Below are 22,462 nucleotides of genomic sequence, written 5' to 3'. Positions count from 1 at the left end.
TAGCTCGTAGTGGCTGATCGAGAGGTTGGCTGTAGACTTCACAGTTATGAGACCCAAGGTAGTCATGTTAGCGTCCGCAGGCCCTGGATTCAGGGTAGTGGTTGACACGCATGAGGAAGCGGGTAAAATATTTATGGAAGTGGTATAGGGCAATGCGAGTCCTGTGGATGTGGAGAATATGGCAATGCATTATGGATAGAGTAGTGGGAATGTGAGGTATGACTTTGGGGATTTTGTGGAGAGAAGTAGCATCGGGAAGGATTATCTGGAGTACGGAGATATTCATGGGGTTGATGTTGAGGCTAAAAGCGTTGAGCAGGAACGCCCACTAGGACTTGTCATTGGCGGGGCTCAACAACATCAGAAGGGCTATTTTGGGAAAGGTAGTTGGAGGACGAACGATGGAGCTACTAGGAAGGTTAGGAAAGCTGTGATAAGATGGAAAATCCGGAGAATATGGTGGATTATTTGACACTATGACCGGAGCTTGGGTAAGGGTAGCATCTAGGAAGCTAGGTGGTGACGGGGGTGGTGCCTTCCCAGTCATCCAAGCCTGATAAATGTCCGCCATGTGTTGTCTCAACATCCGTACCTCTTCAACTAACCCAATGTCATGTTCAACCAACTGCTTTCGTGTACCAATATCCACTAACTCAACTCTGTTGTCGTCTGTCATTGCCTTTCGACTTTATGTTGTAGGAAAGAGTTACCAGTTTAAGAACCACAAACCAACCACCCTTCTCAATAATGAAGATAACAAAGAGGAACAAAATGAAGTCATCACGTTAGCGTTAGGGCATTTAACATAAGATAATCTCACATTATGTGCAATGCACCTAGTCACAGTTATTGGTTCTAAAATGACTCCGAGGTTACGAAGGTCATATGGCATCATCCCAATTTTACTCTCATTGCCCTTTTCTTCTTCGTTTCCTCTCTTGCGCTCCTTGATTTGCTCATTTCTTCCCTCTCTTTTCTTTCTGATTATTGCACTTTTCTTGCATCCCGCAGTTTCCTCTCATTTTTCACATCCCACAATTTCATCTTTTTTTTTTTTTTTCAAATAATTTCTAAAATGATTTGATCGAACCCGATGTAGGTTGTATACGTATCATGTTCCACATGAATCAGACCAAGCGTAATTTATTTTACTTTATTATAACATTTGAAAATACAAAAATTGTTTCACTTTTAATATTCAGTTTTATTTTAGTAGTTTATTTTAATTAATTAAGAGTGATTTTTATATTTTTATAAAAATATTATATTATTTAGTCTTCTTAGTCCAAATTTAAACCCAAAAGACATAGACCCAACCCAATTTTTCTAAATCCAAACCCCACGACCCATCAGCTTAACCCCTGACCCGCACCAGTTAACCCAGCCCATCACCTTTTAATCTTGGCCCTCTATTTGACTTTAATCCTATGGCCAATATTAATTCTCCCAAACCAAAATAAAAGCGACATCTCCCATAAACCCAAAAGAAAAAAAAAAAAAAAGGATCAGCCACCCTATCTTCCAAGACCCAGCCACCGCACCACCCCATCTCCGCCTCCGCCGCCTACGCTTCCTCCTCCTCCGACGCTTCTGTTGTTACTAATTCCGCCGCCGCTGCAGTTTCAATCTCGAACGGAGTCTTTGTTCTGATATTTCTACATATTGGAACCTTACTGTCGTTTTTTTATGCTTAATTCGTTTGCGAAGCTCCTGTCGGATGATTTTTCCGGCTCCGCCGTCCCAAACTTCTGCTCGTCACTTCTCCTCTAAGCAGCAAAATCACCGGCAAAACTGCTAAAAAAATCAATCCAGCAACGCCGGGAAAGCACTTCCAAATTTGGTCTGTCGGGGACTTCCGTTCGTGGTTTCCGGATGAGGTCCCAAATTTGATTCGTGTTCCAATTTTATGGCTCTACACCAGCTACTGCGAGGTCATTTCTTTACTTTTCCTATTCCATTTTTTATCATTATACATGTTTGTCTTTTGTGTTTCTTTGCCTCACTTATCTTTAATGTGATGAATGTATTAATTTTTGTTCTTTTCGTTATTAGCTTAACACGTTGAAGTGGTGAGAATAGTGGATTGATTTAGAAAAAGGTTATTTGGTTAAATTGCTTTGCAAAACTATTTTAATGATACTGAATCCATACGAATTAGGTACAAAGAAAATAGTTGGATTGTGGAGCTGAAAGATTGAGCCCATTAGTAATTAACTATTTCTCGCATGCTTTAAAAATTGGGCTTGGTCAAATACCTAAAATAAAAAGTCAAAAGATTTCTAGCATGGTTTAGTTAGTTCTGTTTTATTTGCTTTATTTATTTTATTATCGCTAGTAGCATGTTTAAGCCGGTTACACTCGGGTAGGCAAACTTTAGGGTTATTTTTCTTTTATTTTATTTTTATTCGAGGTGAGAGGTTGTTCCTTTTAGTTTATACTCATGGGAATGCCCCGTGGATTTTGTATATATTTTTATCCGTGGTATACCCCGTAGTGAATGTAATTGAAGGCCGTGACGGACATCGCAGAGTAAGCATAGTATAGGTTAATTTATTACTTTAACCTCGGGCCTCTTTTGTGTTTATTTTTCTTTGTGTGTTTTTACCTAAATCTGAGTATTCTTTAAAGTCAACCGGATCAAGTATGCAATCGTACTCGTGACGGGACTTGAGGAATGCCTAACACCTTCTCCCCGGGTCAAATGAACCCCATTATCTAGAATTTTTGGTGCGGACTATACTTTAGAGTCTAAATGTGTTTTGAAGGAAAATTATTTTTATAAAAAAATGGTAACCTACCGAAACCAAATATCAGGTGGCGACTCTGAAAAATCCTTTGAAACACAATCTTTTGTCACTTTCGAATTTGAAAACCATTTTGAGTTTTTAAATCTTTTTATTCTTTTAAGAGGGTTTGTTAAGGTAAAAAAAAGGGTGTGACAGCTTTGACGACTCTACTGGGGAGTTGCAGGTTCGAGCTGGTACTTGATCTTGTTGGCTTTTAAAAATATTCTGTTGAGTTTTTTATGTTTTATTTGGTTTATTTGTTTTTTTTTTGTTTATGTCGTTTTATTATTTGCTAGTTGTTTACGTGTTTACAGTTTTTCCTTTATGTGTTACTGCTTTATAACTGTCATCATTTTCATTACCCGGTCAATTCTTTCTGCAACAAGTCTCGTAGTACGCGTCGCGTACACGAATACTTTGTTGAGTCACCTTTATTTTAGGAGGAATGTCGTCAGACGTATGGAGTGGGTGGAAAGCTTGAGCAGTCACCATCGACCATACGCTCCCCCGAACTGCCTTTTCTAGTGAACTCCAAAACTTAGGTCAAAGGTCATGCTTATTTGCATCATATCATTGTGACTTAGTAGGGCTCGGTCCTAAGTACCGTGTTCCTTCGTAGGAAGCCTGTCCAAATTGTGTCAAGTGGGCCCATGGCCCAAAAGGACATTCAATCATTCCTATGTGATACATGCTGCATCTTTGAGGGTAGAAAGGTCATTTGGCGGAATGATGTTTGGGAAAGAAGGTTGAAAATGAAGCAAGTAGGGCCTAGTTATATTTTTCTTTCACAACTTTTTCAAGAAAAGACCAAAAAAAAATCAAAAAGATATTGCACTTTCCCATCATTTTTGTAAATGAAGCAAGTAGGGCCCAGTGAAACTATTTTTGTATTTTCAAATGTTATAATAAAGTAAAATAAATTACGCTTGGTCTGATTCATGTGGAACATGATACGTAGGCAACCTACATCGGGTTCAATCGAATCAATTTAGAAATTATTTGAAAAAAAAAAAAGATGAAGTTTTGGGATGTGAAAAATGAAAGGAAACTGCGGGATACAAGAAAAGTGTGATAATCAGAAAGAAAAGAGAGGGAAGAAATGAGCAAATCTTTAGTTCCCGCCTAGAGAATAGGGTCAATTGTTAGTTTCCTTAAGTTTTAATCTTTAGTTTTTTGAGTTCAGGGGTCCCGCCTAGAAAATATGGTCAATTTTTAGTTTAGTCAAGCTCAGTCTATAGTTTTCCTCAAGCTCAAACTCAAATATAGGAGATGCACTTCCTAGTTTGGGTTTTTCAGATTCTATTTCTTTAGGAAGTGCACTTCCTAATTTTATGTTAAAGGCTTCACCCCTAGGAGACACACTTCCTAGTGTGAGTCATTTAAGTTCATCCCTAGGAGACGCACTTCCTAGTTTGAGTAATTTAAGTTCACCCCTAGTAGACTCACTTCCTAATCTGGATCTTTCAGGTTATTCTTTTAGGAGACGTACTTTCTAGTTTGGGTCATTCAGGTTTTATTTTTAGCAGACGCATTTGCAAGTCAAATTTTCTTGGTTTTACTCACAGGAGACGCACATCCTAGTCGAGTCTTAAGTTTTACTCTCATCATTGCATCAATAGCATAGGTGTTTTACAGTTTTGCTAACAACTCACAAATCTTCCTAGTGCAAACTGGGGCAGAAAATTTTGTTTGTTGTGTTGTTTTAATTGCAGGCACCCACTTGAAAAATGAGGGGAAATATTTCAGAAATCAATTTTAGGTTTAAGTCATTGGCAGGCGCCCACCTGGAGAACGAGGGAATTTATTTTAATTTTTAAGTCATCAGGCGCCCACCTGGAGAATGAGGGAATTTATTTTAAGTTTTAAGTCATCACGCGCCCACCTGGAGAACGAGGGACTTTATTTCAAGTTTTAAGTCATCAAGCGCCCAACTGGAGAATGAGGGAATTTATTTCAAGTTTTAAGTCATCAGACGCCCACCTGGAGAACGAGAGAATTTATTTCAAGTTTTAAGTCATCAGGCGCCCACCTGGAGAACGAGAGAATTCATTTCAAGTTTTAAGTCATCAGGCGCCCACCTGGAGAACGAGAGAATTCATTTCAAGTTTTAAGTCATCAGGCGCCCACCTGAAGAACGAGGGAATTTATTTCAAGTTTTAAGTCATCAGGCGCCCACCTGGAGAACGAGGGAATTCATTTCAAGTTAAGTCATCAGGAGCCCACTTGTAGAACGAGGGAATTTATTTTAAGTTTTAAGTCATCAGGTACCCACCTGGAAAATGAGGGAATTCATTTCAAGTTTTAAGTTATCAGGCTCCCACTTGGAAAATGAGGGAATTTATTTTAAGTTTTAAGTCATCAGGCGCCCACCTGGAGAATGAGGAAATTTATTTCAAGTTCAAGGCATTAGCAGGCACCCACCTGGAGAATGAGAAAATTTATTATGTTTCAAGTAATTACTAGGCGCCCACCTGGAGAATGAGGAAATTCATTTCAAGTTCAAGGCATTAGCAGGTGCCCATCTGGAGAATGAGGGAATTCATTTTAAGTTTCAAGTCATTAGCAGGCGCCCACCTGGAGAACGAGGGAAGTCATTTCAGAATTCACTTAGAGATCGAGTTAGAGGCATCAGACGCCCGCCTGAAGAATAGGGTCAACTTTCGATTTTCAAGTTCAAGAGGCATCAGGAGCCCGCTTGAAAAACAGGGTCAACTTTCAATTTTCAAGTTCAAGAAGCATCAGGAGCTCGTTTGGAGTACAAGGTCAATTTTCATTTTCCAAGTTCAAGTTAGAGAAGCATCATGAGCCCGCCTGAAGAACATGGACAACTTTCAGTTTACAAGTTCAAGTCAGAGAGGCATCAGGAGCCGCTTGAAGAACAGGGTCAGCGTTCAATTTTCAAGTTGAAGTTAGAGAAGCATCAGGAGAAGCCCTCCTGAAGAACAGGGTCAACTTTCAGTTTACAATTTCAAGTCAGAGAAGCATCAGGAGCCCGCCTAAAAAATATGGTCAACTTTCAATTTTCAAGTTCAAGGTATAGAAGCATCAGGAGGCAGCCTGCCTGAAGAACAACGTCAATTTTCAGTTTACAAGTTCAAGTCAAAGAGGCATCAGGATCCCGCCTGAAGAACAGGGTCAACTTTCAGTTTTCAAGTTCAAGTTAGAGGCAGCAGGATCCCGCCTGAAGAATAGGGTTAACCTCCAGTTTATTTCAAGTCAAATGAGAAGTAACACGAGCCGCATGAAGGACAAGGTTTGCAAGCTCGAGTCTACCGCAAGTTCACGTTTATTTCAAGTGCAAGCAGCAGGAAGCACGCATAAAGAATAGGGTCAACTTCCAGTTTTCTTCAGACTCAAGTCAGCAGGATGCCCATTTAAAGAATGGGGTTGAATTTTCAGTTTCATGATTGAAGGATCAAGTGGATATTCAAGGAAGATTCGAGACAAGAAGTAGATAGGATCTTGTATTATTTTTTTTTTGATGTAAGTTTTTCTTTTATTTTTGATGTAATGGCAGGAACCGCGGACCGGAACCTCGACGGCGCCTCAATCGGCTCTCCACCTCGGTATACTCCATCACTCTTCTCACTTTTGAACTACACGTGGCCTGATTCCTGTATAGCCAAGGATATGTAGGCAGCTCAAATACCAGGGCTCGGTCACAATCTTTGATCCATCTTTGTTTCGTTTTGAATAAGCGTCGGGTCATAAATCAATTATGTTGCTTATTGTTAGCCTATTTTTCACTTTTAATCTAATAGTAGAACATAAAATTCGAAAACACAAAAAAATAGTTTCACTTTGTATTTTTTACCTCATTACATATCTTTTTCAAGAATATTAGTATTTTTGGTAGAAATATTATTTTAATTTTGTGATGATTTTAATCTAATCCTATTTTTTATTTTTAGTATGATATTTGAAAAATGCCAAAAATAGTTTTGTTTTAACGGTTAGTTTTATTTTAATAGTTATTTCTACTTAAGTAGGGCTAGTTAATATTTTGGTAGTATTTTATCTTTGTTTTTTATTTAATAGGCAAGAGTTGATGTGGGGTGGATAGATTTTTGGTTAATTAGGCCCATTTTAAGCACTAATCTGGCTAAAAAGGCCCAAAGTGGACGGCCCATTCCCTCTGCCCACATACCCCATCAGATATAACACCCTAGAACTAACCCTAGAGAGAGGACCGAGGCAGCTGCACATACACATAGATAGAGAAAGAGAGAGGGGCCGAACGAGAAACAAAAGTCTGGAAAGAAAACTCCAAAACTGAAAAACGCAGCAATTCAATACTATAAATACACCATAGCTTCTGCATGTAGAAAACCTAGTTGAAACTTCACCTAAAGTACCATAGTTCTCCTGTTGAATCACTCCAAAACCCCATCAAACTCGCTAAAAATTAGTCAAAAACCACTGATCCATCAAGTATTCCGGCGAGTTTCGAGGTCGTCGTAGGTAGTAGTCTGAGGTTTCTGGGCAGGTTCGAGGTCCCATCGAGGTTGTCGTCGTCCAAGGTTCCCGATCTTAGAACATTTTCAGATTCGGTCTACGGTTACGATTCATTCTTATATCAAGCTCTGTTCGACAGACTTTCGATTTGGGTTTCCGTACTTTCACATTTGGAGGTTTGCTGATTATATAAGAGGTCAATTTACTCTCTTCTCTCTTTATTTTAATATCGTGCTTGTGAATCGAAATGTGATGCTGGCTTTTCTCTTGTTTGTTTGTTGTGGATCGAAATATGTGCTATATTTTATCTTTTTCATTTTTATGATTGCAATTCTTCAATCTTGATTGTTGCAGGAATTTTCTAATCTTTGATCTAAGCTAGCTTCAAATTGATATTTCGTTGGATAATCGCTATAACTTTGGTGATTCTCGTTGAAATTTCTAGTCATAAAGTATTTGCTCATGTCCATGAGTAGTGTATCTGGTAGTATGATTTTCTCTTTTTCCTTCTAAATAACTTCTTAAGCCCCCTTTAAATACCGTCGATCTATATTCTCGTTAGTTTTGGTACAAGTTTGCCTTTGTCATTTTCTATTATTCTTTTGGTTCAAAAACATTAGTTGGCCATGATTTTGAGTAATTTCCATTACTTCTTTATAGTTTATTGATTTCTTATAGCTGATTTCTCAATTATTAACAAAAGAAAGTGATTCAGAGTTTTCTTTAGGCCAATATCATATTTTAAACCCACTACTTTATTTAGTCTATTTTGTTATTATCGTTGTATTTCCATGCTTGATTTAGATGTTATCAATTGGATGTTTTCTGTTGCATTGTGTGATTTGTGCTTGTTTGAGATGATGAAGAATAGGCTAAGGAACTTAGGCTAAACAGAAATTAAAGTATTTGAGTTTAAGTGTTTTTGTTTCGTTATTTCTTTTATCGCTAGTAGCATATTTAGGCCGATCACGTTGGGTAGGCAAACTTTTAGGGCGTTTATGTTATAGTTTTTGTTGAGGCGAGAGGTTGTCCCTTTAGTTAACTAATTTATCCGGGGAATGCCCCGAAGAACTTTGTAAACATTCTGGAGGCTGTGACGAGCTTGTGGAGGAAGCATAGTATAGTTTAATATAGGATTTTTAATATTTTATTTTTCTTTTCTTCTCTTTTCTTTTTTTAGGTGGAGACAACCTCGAACCTCCTTTGTGTTTTTTTTTCCTTTTTATGTGTGTTTACCTTAATTAGAATATCCTTAAAAACCAACTTGATCATTTATGCAACCGTACTAGTTACGGGACTCGGGAAATGCCTAACACCTTCTCCCCGAGTCAAATGAACCCCTTACTTGAAATCTCTGGTGCAAACCGGTTTAGAGTCAAATATATTTTTAAGGGAAAAATTGTTTTTAAATGGTGACTTGGCACACCGAGATAATATGCCAAGTGACGTCTATGAGAAAATCCCTTTTAAACAAATATTTTTTGTTACTTAAAGAAATCAATAAACTATAAAAAAGTAATGGAAATTACTCAAAAACATGGCTAACTAACGTTTTTGAACCAAAAGAATAATAGAAAATGACAAAGGCAAACTTGTACCAAAACTAACGAGAATATAGATCGACAGTATTTAAAGGGGACTTAAGAAGTTATTTGGAAGGAAAAAGAGAAAATTATACTACCAGATACACTTCTCATGGGCATGAGCAAATACTTTATGACTAGAAATTTCAACGAGAATTACCAAAGTTATAGCGATTATCCAACGAAATATCAATTTGAAGCTAGCTTAGATCAAAGATCAGAAAATTCCCGCAACAATCAAGATTGAAGAATTGCAATCATTAAAATGAAAAAGATAAAATAGAGTACATATTTTGATCTACAACAAACAAAACAAGAGAAAGGCCAGCATCACATTTCGATTCACAAGCACGATATTAAAATAAAGAGAGTAAATTGACCTCTTATATAATCAACAAACCTCCAAATGTGAAAAGTACGGAAACCCAAATCGAAGGTCTGTCGAACAGAGCTTGATATAAGAATGAATCGTAACCGTAGACCGAATCTGAAAATTTTCTAAGATCGGGAACCTTGGACGTCGACAACCTCGAACCTGCCCGGAAACCTCAGACTACTACCTATGACGACCTCGAAACTTGATGGATCAGTGGTTTTCGACTGATTTTATGCGAGTTTGATGGGGTTTTGGAGTGATTCAACAGGAGAACAATGGTACTTTAGGTGAGGTTTCTACATGTAGAAGCTATGGTATTGAATTGTTGCGTTTTGGAGTTTTCTTTCCAGACTTTTATTTCTCGTTCGTCCCCTCTCTCTTTCTCTATCTATGTGCAGCTGCCTCGGTCCTCTCTCTAGGGTTAGTTCTAGGGTGTTATATCTGATGGAGAATGGGCCGTCCACTTTGGGCCTTTTTAGCCAGATTTGTGCTTAAAGGCCTAATTAATCAAAAATCTATCCACCCCACATCAACTCTTGCCTATTAAATAAAAAATAAAGATAAAATACTATCAAAATATTAACTAGCCCTCCTTAAGTAGAAATAAAACTAACCATTAAAACAAAACTATTTTTGGCATTTTTCAAATATCATACTAAAAATAAAAAATAGGATTAGATTAAAATTATCACAAAATTAAAATAATATTTCTACCAAAAATACTAATATTTTTGAAAAAGATATGTAATGAGATAAAATAAATATGAGGAAACTTTACAATGGTGGGTGTTGAGTAATAACTAGTGAGCAATGAAGGTGTGAAGCATCCGTAGAGGTAAAGAAGAATAAATGCTAACAGAGAAGCAGTGGCGTGAAGGCTGAAGCAGCGAGAAAGGGGAAAGTGGCATAAGGGATCTGGGGCTTTGTTTTACTGGAGAGTTTTGTAAATTGGAATTTGGGAAAGATCCTAAAAAGAATTTTAACTTTCGATTAGAAGTATAACTAGTGAATTTTTTCGCGCGCGGTCATAAAAATATTATATATTTGAATTTTAAAATGATTATTTATTAATACTTAAATTCTCAAAATAATAAAAATAGGTTTTTTTTTGTGATGACTAAAAAATATCTTCAATTTGTCAAATAGAAATCACTTTAACATATTCACGTTGGGTGGTTTTCTCATGAGATTTTAATGACTGACTAGTGTATCTTGACTTTGTAATGGCAGTCTGTTAGATGGAACATACCATGATTTTTATTATAAAAATAGTCCAACTGTAAAGATTCATAGCAAGCAAAACCTAATTAATTTAACATTACAGTATAGTTGTTTGATATAATTAATAATATACTTTTTCTTTTCTTTTCTCTTGGTTTCAATAACTTTGGAGTATTGAAATCATTGTTAGCTTTTTATAAATTAAATCCCAGACACTGCAACCAAACGACTCGTTATATTTGAAGTTGGACATTTCTGACGCGTACAATTGAGCAAAAATTGACTTGACAAAATATACGTTTGACCTTTTAATATATGCACTTTAGCTTTTAAAATAAAAACCGCTGGCATCCTAAAACTTTGCAATGAGGTAATCAAACGGTCCTTCTTAGTTTTGATCCTGAAGCTAGTTATTTATGCCCACTTGATCGTTATATTTCTGCATATTCACTATGGAGTATTATTGTTTCAGTCATCGGTGTGAATGACATGATGGATTGCTATGTAAATAGAAATATATACCTAATTTTTGTCCCTCACATATTAAAATTTATTTTTAGTTTTCAAAGATGCATTTTTGGTGTTCATCACGTCATTATTTTCTAATTTAGCATTTTTAATCAACTTTAGTTTTTGAGAAAGTTGAGACGTACAAGGATAGTCACATCTATAGTACTTTATAATAGTAAAATTCTTGACCTTTGTGTTAATAGGTTAAAAGAAAACAAATGAAATCATGGCACCTAGCTCAATCTTTAGCTTTTGATTGAGAGGTTGGTTGTAGACTTCACAGTTAGGAGACCCAAGGTAGCCCTGTTAGCGTCCGCAGGCTCTGGATTCAGGGTAGTGGTTGACACACATGAGGAAGCGGGTAAAATATTTGTGAAAGTGGTATAGGGCAATGCGAGTCCTGTGGATATGGAGAATATGGCAATGCATTATGGATAGAGTAGTGGGAAGGTGAGGTATGACTTTGGGGATTTATTGGAGAGAAGTAGCATCGAGGAGGATTATCTGGTGTACGGAGATATTCATGGGGTCGATGTTGAGGCTGAAAGCGTTGAGCAGGAACGCCCACTAGGAAGGTTAGGAAAGCTGTGATAAGTGGGAAAATTCAGAGAATATGGTGGATCATTTGACACTATGACCGGAGTTTGGGTAAGGGTAGCATCTAGGAAGCTAGGTGGTGGCGGGGGTGGGGCCTTCCCAGTCATCCAAGCCTGATAAATGTCCGCCATGTGTTGTCTCAACATCCTTACCTCTTCAACCAACCCAATGTCCTATTCAACCAACTGCTTTCGTGTACCAATATCCACTAACTCAACTCTGTTGTCGTTTGTCATTGCCTTTCGACTTTATGTTGTAGGAAAGAGTTACCAGTTTAAGAACCACACACCAACCACCCTTCTCAATAATGAAGATAACAAAGAGGAACAAAATGAAGTCATCACGTTAGCGTTAGGGCATTTAAAATAAGATAATCTCACATTATAGTCACAGTTATCGGTTCTAAAATGACTCCGAGGTTACGAAGGTCATATGGCATCATCCCAATTTTACTCTCATTGCCTTTTTCTTCTTCGTTTCCTCTCTTGCGCTCCTTAATTTGCTCATTTCTTCCCTCTCTTTTCTTTCTGATTATCGCACTTTTCTTGCATCCCTCAGTTTCCTCTCATTTTTCACATCCCACAACTTCATCTATTTTTTTCTTTTTTTTTTCTTTTTTTTTCCAAATAATTTCTAAAATGATTCGATCGAACCCGATGTAGGTTGCCTACGTATCATGTTCCACATGAATCACACCAAGCGTAATTTATTTTACTTTATTATAACATTTGAAAATACAAGAATAGTTTCACTTTTAATGTTTAGTTTTATTTTAGTAGTTTATTTTAATTAATTAATAGTGATTTTTATATTTTTATAAAAACATTATATTATTTAGTCTTCTTAGTCCAAATTTAAACACAAAAGACATAGACCCAACCCAATTTTTCTAAATCCAAACCCCACGACCCATCAGCTTAACCCCTGACCCGCACCATTTAACCCAGCCGATCACCTTTTAATCTTGGCCCTCTATTTGACTTTAATCCTATGGCCAATATTAATTCCCCTAAACCAAAATAAAAGCGACATCTCCCATGAACCTTAAAGAAAAAAAAAAGGATCAGCCACCCTATCTTCCAAGACCCAGCCACCACACCACCCCATCTCCGCCTCCGCCGCCTACGCTTCCTCCTCCTCCGACGCTTCTGTTGTTACTAATTCCGCCGCCGCTGCAGTTTCAATCTCGAACGGAGTCTTTGTTCTGATATTTCCACATATTGGAACCTTACTGTCCTTTTTTTATGGTTAATCCGTCTGCTCGTCACTTCTCCTCTAAGCAGCAAAATCAGCGGCAAAACTGCTAAAACAATCAATCCAGCAACGCCGGGAAAGCACTTCCAAATCTGGTCTGTCGAGGACTTCCGTTCGTGGTTTCCGGATGAGGTCCCAAATTTGATTCGTGTTCCAATTTTATGGCTCTACACCAGCTACTTTGAGGTCATTTCTTTACTTTTCCTATTCCATTTTTTATCATTATACATGTTTGTCTTTTGTGTTTCTTTGCCTCACTTATCTTTAATGTGATGAATGTATTAATTTTTGTTCTTTTCGTTATTAGCTTAACACGTTGAAGTGGTGAGAATAGTGGATTGATTTAGAAAAAGTTATTTGGTTAAATTGCTTTGCAAAACTATTTTAATGATATTGAATCCATACGAATTAGGTACAAAGAAAATAGTTGGATTGTGGAGCTGAAAGATTGAGCCCATTAGTAATTAACTATTTCTCACATGCTTTAAAAATTGGGCTTGGTCAAATACCTAAAATAAAAAGTCAAAAGATTTCCAGCATGGTTTAGTTAGTTCTGTTTTATTTGCTTTATTTATTTTATTGTCTCTAGTAGCATGTTTAAGCCGGTTACATTCGGGTAGGCAAACTTTAGAGTTGTTTTTCTTTTATTTTATTTTTATTCGAGGTGAGAGGTTGTTCCTTTTAGTTTATATTCATGGGAATGCCCCGTGGATTTTGTATGTATTTTTATCCGGGGTATGCCCCGTAGTGAATGTAATTGAAGGCCGTGATGGACATCGCAGAGTAAGCATAGTATAGGTTAATTTATTACTTTAATTTTCTTTTCGTGTAATTTTCTTTCATTTAGGTAGGGACGACCTCAGGCCTCTTTTGTGTTTATTTTTCTTTGTGTGTTTTTACCTCAATCTGAGTATTCTTTAAAGTCAACCGGATCAAGTATGCAATCGTACTCGTTACGGGACTTGAGGAATGTCTAACACCTTCTCCCCGGGTCAAATGAACCCCATTATCTAGAATTTCTGGTGCAGACTATGCTTTAGAGTCTAAATGTGTTTTGAAGGAAAATTGTTTTAAAAAAAAATGGTGACCTGGCACACCGAAACCAAATGTCAGGTGGCGACTCTGAAAAATCCTTTGAAACACAATTTTTTGTCACTTTCGAATTTGAAAACCATTTTGAGTTTTTAAATCTTTTTATTCTTTTAAGAGGGTTTGTTAAGGTGAAAAAGGGGTGTGATAGCTTTGGCGACTCTGTTGGGAAGTTTCAGGTTCGAGCTGGTACTTTATCTTGTTGGCTTTTTAAAATATTCTGTTGAGTTTTTTATGTTTTATTTGGTTTATTTGTTTTTATTTATTTATTTTTGTTTATGTTGTTTTATTATTTGCTAGTTGTTTACGTGTTTACAGTTTTTCCTTTATGTGTTACTGCTTTATAACTGTCATCATTTTTATTACCTGGTCAATTCTTTCTGCAATAAGTCTCGTAGTACGCGTCGCGTACACGAATACTTTGTTGAGTCACCTCTATTTTAGGAGGGGGCCGTCAGACGTATGGAGTGGGTGGAAAGCTTGAGCAGTCACCATCGACCATACGCTCCCCCGAACTGCCTTTTCTAGTGAACTCCAAAACTTAGGTCAAAGGTCATGCTTATTTGCATCATATCATTGTGACTTAATAGGGCTCGGTCCTAGGTACCGTGTTCCTTCATAGGAAGCCTGTCCAAATTGTGTCAAGTGGGCCCATGGCCCAAAAGGACATTCAATCATCCCTATGTGATACATGTTGCATCTTTGAGGGTAGAAAGGTCATTTGGCGGAATGATGTTTGGGAAAGAAGGTTGAAATTGAAGCAAGTAGGGCCCTGTTATATTTTTCTTTCACAACTTTTTCAAGAAAAGACCAAAAAAAAAATCAAAAAGATATTGCACTTTCCCATCATTTTTGTAAATGAAGCAAGTAGGGCCCAGTGAAACTATTTTTGTATATTCAAATGTTATAATAAAGTAAAATAAACTACGCTTGGTCTGATTCATGTGGAACATGATACGTAGACAACCTACATCGGGTTCGATCGAATCAATTTAGAAATTATTTGAAAAAAAAGAAAAGAAAGAAAAATGAAAAAAATAGATGAAGTCGTGGGATGTGAAAAATGAGAGGAAACTACGGGATATAAGAAAAGTGTGATAATCAGAAAGAAAAGAGAGGGAAGAAATGAGCAAATCAAGGAGCGTAAGAGAGGAAACGAAGAAGAAAAGGGCAATGAAAGTAAAATTGGGATGATGCCATATGACCTTCATAGCCTCGGAGTCATTTTAGAACCGATAACTGTCACTAGGTACATTGCACATAATGTGATATTATCTTATGTTAAATGCCCTAACGCTAACATGATGACTTCATTTTGTTCCTCTTTGTTATATTCATTATTGAGAAAGGTGGTTGGTTTGTGGTTCTTAAATTGGTAACTCTTTCCTACAACATAAAGTCGAAAGGCAATGACAGCCGACAACAGAGTTGAGTTGGTGGATATTGGTACACGAAAGCAGTTGGTTGAACAGGACATGGGGTTGGTTGAAGAGGTAAGGATTTTGAGACAACATATGGCGGACATGTATCAGGTTTGGATGACTGGGAAGGCACCACCCCCGCCACCACCTAGCTTCCTAGATGCTACCCTTACCCAAGCTCCGGTCATAGTGTCAAATGATCCACCATATTCTCCTGATTTTCCCGCTAATCACAGCTTTCCTAACCTCCCTAGTAGATCCATCGTTCGTCCTCCAACTACCTTTCCCAAAAATAGCCCTTCTGATGTTGTTGAGCCTCCAATGACAAGTCCTAGTGGGCGTTCCTGCTCAACGCTTTCAGCCTCAACATCAACCCCATGAATATCTCCGTACTCCAGATAATCCTCCCCGATGCTACTTCTCTCCACAAAATTCCCAAAGTCATACCTCACCTTCCCACTACTCTATCCATAATGCATTGCCATATGCTCCACATCCACAGGACTCGCATTGGCCTACACCACTTCCACAAATATTTTACTCGCCTCCTCATGCATGTTAACCACCTACCCGCAAGAGGTTCCAACCGAGGCCAGAGTACAAAATGAAAAGGCAGCAGCAAAGAGAAAAGTCTTTCACTCCTATTAGAGAATCATATGCTAGTTTGTTCCAAAGGTTGAGGCAATTGGACATGTTGAAGCCAATTCAGATAAAAATGCCGAACCCCCTTCCAAAGAATTTTGATTATTTCCAAAGGTGCGCATATTGCTCTAATGCCCCCGGCACAATATAGAAAAGTGTTGGCATCTGAAAAGAGCAGTCCAGAAGCTTATTGATGCAGGTGACATTACCGTGCAAAATCCAGATACAACGGATACTAGCCAAAGTCATTTGCTTGTTCATAATGAGACACATATGGTGGCATGATTTGTGTTGAAAAGGAATGTGAGAACTCTTCTGAATCCCTTGGAGGGCCACTTACCGCAAAGTTTTCAGCGCTATCAGTCTCGGTTCCAGAAGTTGATCTTAAAACGAGTTGGCAAAAGAGACCCAAAAGCTATTTGCTAAGGTCAACGTGATCGAAACTTGTGAAGGTTCTGGTAATGTCGATGTGCGACTTAGTGGCTAAGATGTCGAGCTAGGTAATTGGAAAGATACTCCTTTCTTGGCTAGCCAGGGAGGAGTTTTGGTGGTTGATTTTGTTGTCATTTCTGTTTGTCCGGGTTATTTTAGGGTCGTAATCCGGATATTGTCTTGTGGCTCAAACCCTTCTTCCTCATATTTTTCCTAGTTCGTTTAGTTATAGTAACTCGTCTAGTGTAATCTAGGATCGTTCCAGGGTTGTAACCCATGTCTATTTTTGTCGTTTTGTTTTTCAAACCCTTACACCGTCTGTCTAATGCAATCTCATATTTTCTGTTATTTCTAGTTATTTTTGTTTAGTTCTCTTTTCCTTTTATAGTTTTTTTCATGCCGACTCTAGTGACATGATTTGCACGCGGAATTCTCAGCCTGGTGTTGAAAAAGCCTAATCAGGAAGCAATGAAATAAGTTTTGAAGATGATAGGGACATTTGAGGGAAAGAAGTAAAGATTTGAACATTTTGAGATCATTTAAATCCCGAATTGTATGAAACTGGGCAGATAGTTTGGGAAGTTAATAGGAAGACAAAGATTTGGTATAAGAGAGTGCGTCCTAGAATTTTTGAAGCAAGCAACTTTGAGTTCAAGTGCATCTCAGGTTACAATATAAAGCCAAGGGAGTTTGTCCCAAACTGACGGAGGGTATTCATTGTGAAGAAGATATCACCCAATGAGAGTTCTGTACTTGACACGACACTAAAGAAAGATGGAAGGCATATCTGGGATATAAATACCGATGCTACAAAAGAAATGTTGTGCATGATCTTCATTTTTCATCCTCAAGTTGCATGTGTCGTACTTGGCATTTTCAGAGATTGGGAGGCCCTCTTTCAATTACCCAAATACTTTATATCCTTCGGTACCCTTTTGAGCATGTGCTGATCTCTTTGACTTTCCCTCCTTTGGAATCAAGTTAGAGTCATAAAAAAGAAAAAAGAAAAAAAGAAGAAGAAGTTTGTATCCCCGTAGGTTTGTTTCATAATCCCACGAAGTCAAGAGTGGGGCAAATTTTGTAGAAATTCCATATAAAAAAAAGGAAGAGGTTCAAATTCTCTTGTTTTATAAACCGGGGCAAAGTTTTAAAATACATTCCAAAAGTTGTAAATAAATTATCCATTTTATCTTAGTTTGAATTTGAGCCTTCATGCCTTTCTTTCTTTCTTTCTAATCCTGTCCAAAAGTCACATTAAAGTCCAAAAAAGACCTCCTATATGATCTTTGAGAGTGCCGAGTTAGACATGCCAGGAGCATATGATATTTTTACCATGGTTAATGCTTTGTCATCTGCAGAATCAGAGGAAATAAGAAGAAAAGAAGAAAATGAGAGAGTCTTATCGGTGAAAACCCTCACGGGCACCATAAGGAGACGGTGAGTTGAGAGAAAGAACAAAATGAGAGAGGCTTGATAGTAAAAACCCTTCAGGGCACTACAAGTCGACTGAGGATCGTGAATTAGATAGGACAATTGGAGCATTGAAACCTAGTTTCACAGCTTAGAGGTATGACAAGAATGGAAGATTAGACTTGCTTGACAGATCATGCCACTTATTCCAAGATGCACGCCATGATCATTAGAGTTGGTGTTACATCAGAAAACTTTCTACTTTGTAATTCTTTTGTTAGATGTCATATCTTTCCATTGTCCCGTTACTTTGTTCTTCTTGCTTTGTTTAAGTCCTCTTTTTGAGTCTGCTCTGTCAGAACAAGTGAGAAATGACTTCAAAATTTGCTACCAGCTTTCCAATTGCACAAAGCGAAGTGTGACTAGCACATCAAAGTGGAATAAGTCAGGGAAAAGTGGCATTCGTACTGAGTTGATAACAATTGAAGTGCTTTGAGATTCATGTAAAATGCAAAGGTTCGGTAAATGTCAATTCATGGGTACAATGCAATAGATAGAGGATTTGGGCTTGAACGGATCATAGGTATTTTCTGTGATAAGGGTGACAGAGAAAGTGGTTAGCCAATAACAATCAAGGTCTTCCAAGTTGAAATCAAAGTTATCATGGCAAGTGTAGGAGCAATCACCCTCAAGATCAAGGCCACAAACCAACCACTATGTTTTAAACTCACAAGTCTTTTTTGCTTGAAGCAGGGACGAAGACTATGTCCAAATCAAAGATTGGAAGTTGGAATTTTTCAGGTATCGTGCCCAAATTTTGTGAGCACAAAGGATGTTTGAGATGGTTTTTACCTAGTTGAGAGGATCATACCTCCTAGGCATTCTCCCTAGTCGGAAGAATTTATAGTTTTTCTTAAGTTCAGGGGTCCCGCCTGGAGAATAGGGTCAATTGTTAGTTTCCTTAAGTTTTAATCTTTAGTTTTTTGAGTTCAGGGGTCCCGCCTAGAAAATATGGTCAATTTTTAGTTTAGTCAAGCTCAGTTTATAGTTTTCCTCAAGCTCAACCTCAAATATAGGAGATGCACTTCCTAGTTTGGGTTTTTCAGATTCTATTTCTTTAGGAAGTGCACTTCCTAATTTTATGTTAAAGGCTTCATCCCTAGGAGACGCACTTCCTAGTGTGAGTCATTTAAGTTCATCCCTAGTAGACGCACTTCCTAGTTTGAGTAATTTAAGTTCACCCCTAGTAGACTCACTTCCTAATCTGGATCTTTCAGGTTATTCTTTTAGGAGACGTACTTTCTAGTCTGGGTCATTCAGGTTTTATTTTTAGCAGGCGCATTTGCAAGTCAAATTTTCTTGGTTTTACTCACAGGAGACGCACATCCTAGTCGAGTCTTTAGTTTTACTCTCATCATTGCATCAATAGCATAGGTGTTTTACAGTTTTGCTAACAACTCACAAATCTTCCTAGTGCAAACTGGGGCAGAAAATTTTGTTTGTTGTGTTGTTTTAATTGCAGGCACCCACTTGAAAAATGAGGGGAAATATTTCAGAAATCAATTTTAGGTTCAAGTCATTGGCAGGCGCCCACCTGGAATACGAGGAAATTTATTTCAATTTTTAAGTCATCAGGCGCCCACCTAGAGAATGCGGAAATTTATTTTAAGTTTTAAGTCATCACGCGTCCACCTGGAGAACGAGGGAATATATTTCAAGTTTTAAGTCATTAGGCGCCCACCTGGAGAATGAGGGAATTTATTTCAAGTTTTAAGTCATCAGGCGCCCACCTAGAGAATGAAGGAATTTACTTCAAGTTTTAAGTCATCAGGCGCCCACCTGGAGAACGAGGGAATTCATTTCAAGTTTTAAGTCATCAGGCGCCCACCCGGAGAACGAGGGAATTCATTTCAAGTTAAGTCATCAGGAGCCCACTTGTAGAACGAGGGAATTTATTTTAAGTTTTAAGTCATCAGGCACCCACCTGGAAAATGAGGGAATTCATTTCAAGTTTTAAGTTATCAGGCTCCCACTTGGAAAATGAGGAAATTTATTTCAAGTTCAAGGCATTAGCAGGCGCCCATCTGGAGAATGAGAAAATTTATTTTAAGTTTCAAGTAATTACTAGGCGCCCACCTGGAGAATGAGGAAATTCATTTCAAGTTCAAGGCATTAGCAGGCGCCCATCTGGAGAATGAGGGAATTCATTTTAAGTTTCAAGTCATTAGCAAGCGCCCACCTGGAGAACGAGGGAAGTCATTTCAGAATTCACTTAGAGTTCGAGTTAGAGGCATTAGGAGCCCGCCTGAAGAATAGGGTCAACTTTCGATTTTAAAGTTCAAGAGGCATCAGGAGCCTGCTTGAAAAAAAGGGTCAACTTTTAATTTTCAAGTTCAAGAAGCATCAAGAGCCCATTTGGAGTACAGGGTCAATTTTCATTTTCCAAGTTCAAGTTAGAGAAGCATCAGGAGAAGCCCTCCTGAAGAACAGGGACAACTTTCAGTTTACAAGTTCAAGTCAGAGAGGCATCAGGAGCCTGCCTGAAGAACAGGGTCAGCGTTCAATTTTCAAGTTCAAGTTAGAGAAGCATCAGGAGAAGCTCTCCTGAAGAACAGGGTCAATTTTCAGTTTACAATTTCAAGTCAGAGAAGCATCAGGAGCCCGCCTAAAGAACATGGTCAACTTTCAATTTTCAAGTTCAAGGTATAGAAACATCAAGAGCCTGCCTGAAGAACAACGTCAATTTTCAGTTTACAAGTTCAAGTCAAAGAGGCATCAGGATCCCGCCTGAAGAACAGGGTCAACTTTCAGTTTTCAAGTTCAAGTTAGAGGCAGAAGGATCCCGCCTGAAGAATAGGGTTAACCTCCAGTTTTTTTCAAGTCAAATGAGAAGTAGCACAAGCCGCATGAAGGACAAGGTTTGCAAGCTCGAGTCTACCGCAAGTTCACGTTTATTTCAAGTGCAAGCAGCAGGGTGCACGCATGAAGAATAGGGTCAACTTCCAGTTTTCTTCAGACTCAAGTCAGCAGGATGCCCACTTGAAGAATGGGGTTGAATTTTCAGTTTCATGATTGAAGGATCAAGTGGGTATTCAAGGAAGATTCGAGACAAGAAGTAGATAGGATCTTGTATTTATTTTTTTTGATGTAATTTTTTCTTTTATTTTTGATGTAATGGCAGGAACCGCGGACCGGAACCTCGACGGCGCCTCAATCGGCTCTCCACCTCGGTATACTCCATCACTCTTCTCACTTTTGAACTACACGTGGCCTGATTCCTGTATAGCCAAGGATATGTAGGCAGCTTAAATACCAAGGCTAGGTCACAATCTTCTGTCCATCTTTGTTTCGTTTTGAATAAGCGTCGGGTCATAAATCAATTACGTTGCTTATTGTTAGCCTATTTTTCACTTTTAATCTAATAATAGAACATAAAATTCGAAAACACAAAAAAATAGTTTCACTTTGTATTTTTTACCTCATTACATATCTTTTTCAAAAATATTAGTATTTTTGGTAGAAATATTATTTTAATTTTGTGATGATTTTAATCTAATCCTATTTTTTATTTTTAGTATGATATTTGAAAAATGCCAAAAATAGTTTTGTTTTAACGGTTAGTTTTATTTTAATAGTTATTTCTACTTAAGTAGGGCTAGTTAATATTTTGATTAGATTTTATCTTTTTTTATTTATTTAATAGGCAAGAGTTGATGTGGGGTGGATAGATTTTTGGTTAATTAGGCCCATTTAAGCACAAATCTGGCTAAAAAGGTCCAAAGTGGACGGCACATTCCCTCTGCCCACATACCCCATCAGATATAATACCCTAGAACTAATCCTAGAGAGAGGACCGAGGCAGCTGCACATACACATAGATAGAGAAAGAGAGGGGACGAACGAGAAATAAAAGTCTGGAAAGAAAACTCCAAAACTGAAAAACGCAGCAATTCAATACCATGAATACACCATAGCTTCTGCATGTAGAAAACCTAGTTGAAACTTCACCTAAAGTACCATTGTTCTCCTGTTGAATCACTCCAAAACCCCATCAAACTCGCTAAAAATCAGTCAAAAACCATTGATCCATCAAGTATTCCGGCGAGTTTCGAGATCGTCGTAGGTAGTAGTCTGAGGTTTCCGGGCAGGTTCGAGGTCCCATCGAGGTTGTCGTCGTCCAAGGTTCCCGATTTTAGAACATTTTCAGATTCGGTCTACGGTTACGATTCATTCTTATATCAAGCTCTGTTCGACAGACTTTCGATTTGGGTTTCCGTACTTTCACATTTTGAGGTTTGCTGATTATATAAGAGGTCAATTTACTCTCTTCTCTCTTTATTTTAATATCGTGCTTGTGAATCGAAATGTGATGTTGGCATTTCTCTTGTTTGTTTGTTATGGATCAAAATATGTGCTATGTTTTTATCTTTTTCATTTTTATGATTGCAATTCTTCAATCTTGATTGTTGCGGGAATTTTCTGATCTTTGATCTAAGCTAGCTTCAAATTGATATTTCGTTGGATAATCGCTATAACTTTGGTGATTCTCGTTGAAATTTCTAGTCATAAAGTATTTGCTCATGCCCATGAGTAGTGTATCTGGTAGTATGATTTCCTCTTTTTCCTTCCAAATAACTTCTTAAGCCCCCTTTAAATACAGTCGATCTATATTCTCGTTAGTTTTGG

The 22,462-nt window shown here is 37.8% G+C and overlaps 1 long non-coding RNA gene across 1 annotated transcript; it reads left to right on the top strand.

The window, feature by feature from the left end:
• The first annotated feature begins 12,382 nt into the window (after positions 1-12,382).
• LOC138896472 (uncharacterized) lies at positions 12,383-21,710 on the top strand. The gene is made up of 2 exons (XR_011409647.1): positions 12,383-12,968; positions 19,299-21,710. It is a non-coding gene; the product is annotated as an uncharacterized lncRNA (long non-coding RNA).
• The last annotated feature ends 752 nt before the right edge of the window (positions 21,711-22,462 follow it).

This window comes from Nicotiana tomentosiformis, chromosome 7 (assembly GCF_000390325.3).
Source record: "Nicotiana tomentosiformis chromosome 7, ASM39032v3, whole genome shotgun sequence".
Taxonomy (NCBI): domain Eukaryota; kingdom Viridiplantae; phylum Streptophyta; class Magnoliopsida; order Solanales; family Solanaceae; genus Nicotiana; species Nicotiana tomentosiformis.
The sequence above is the reverse complement of the archived record's forward strand: the minus strand, read 5'-3'. Positions and strand labels throughout refer to the sequence as shown.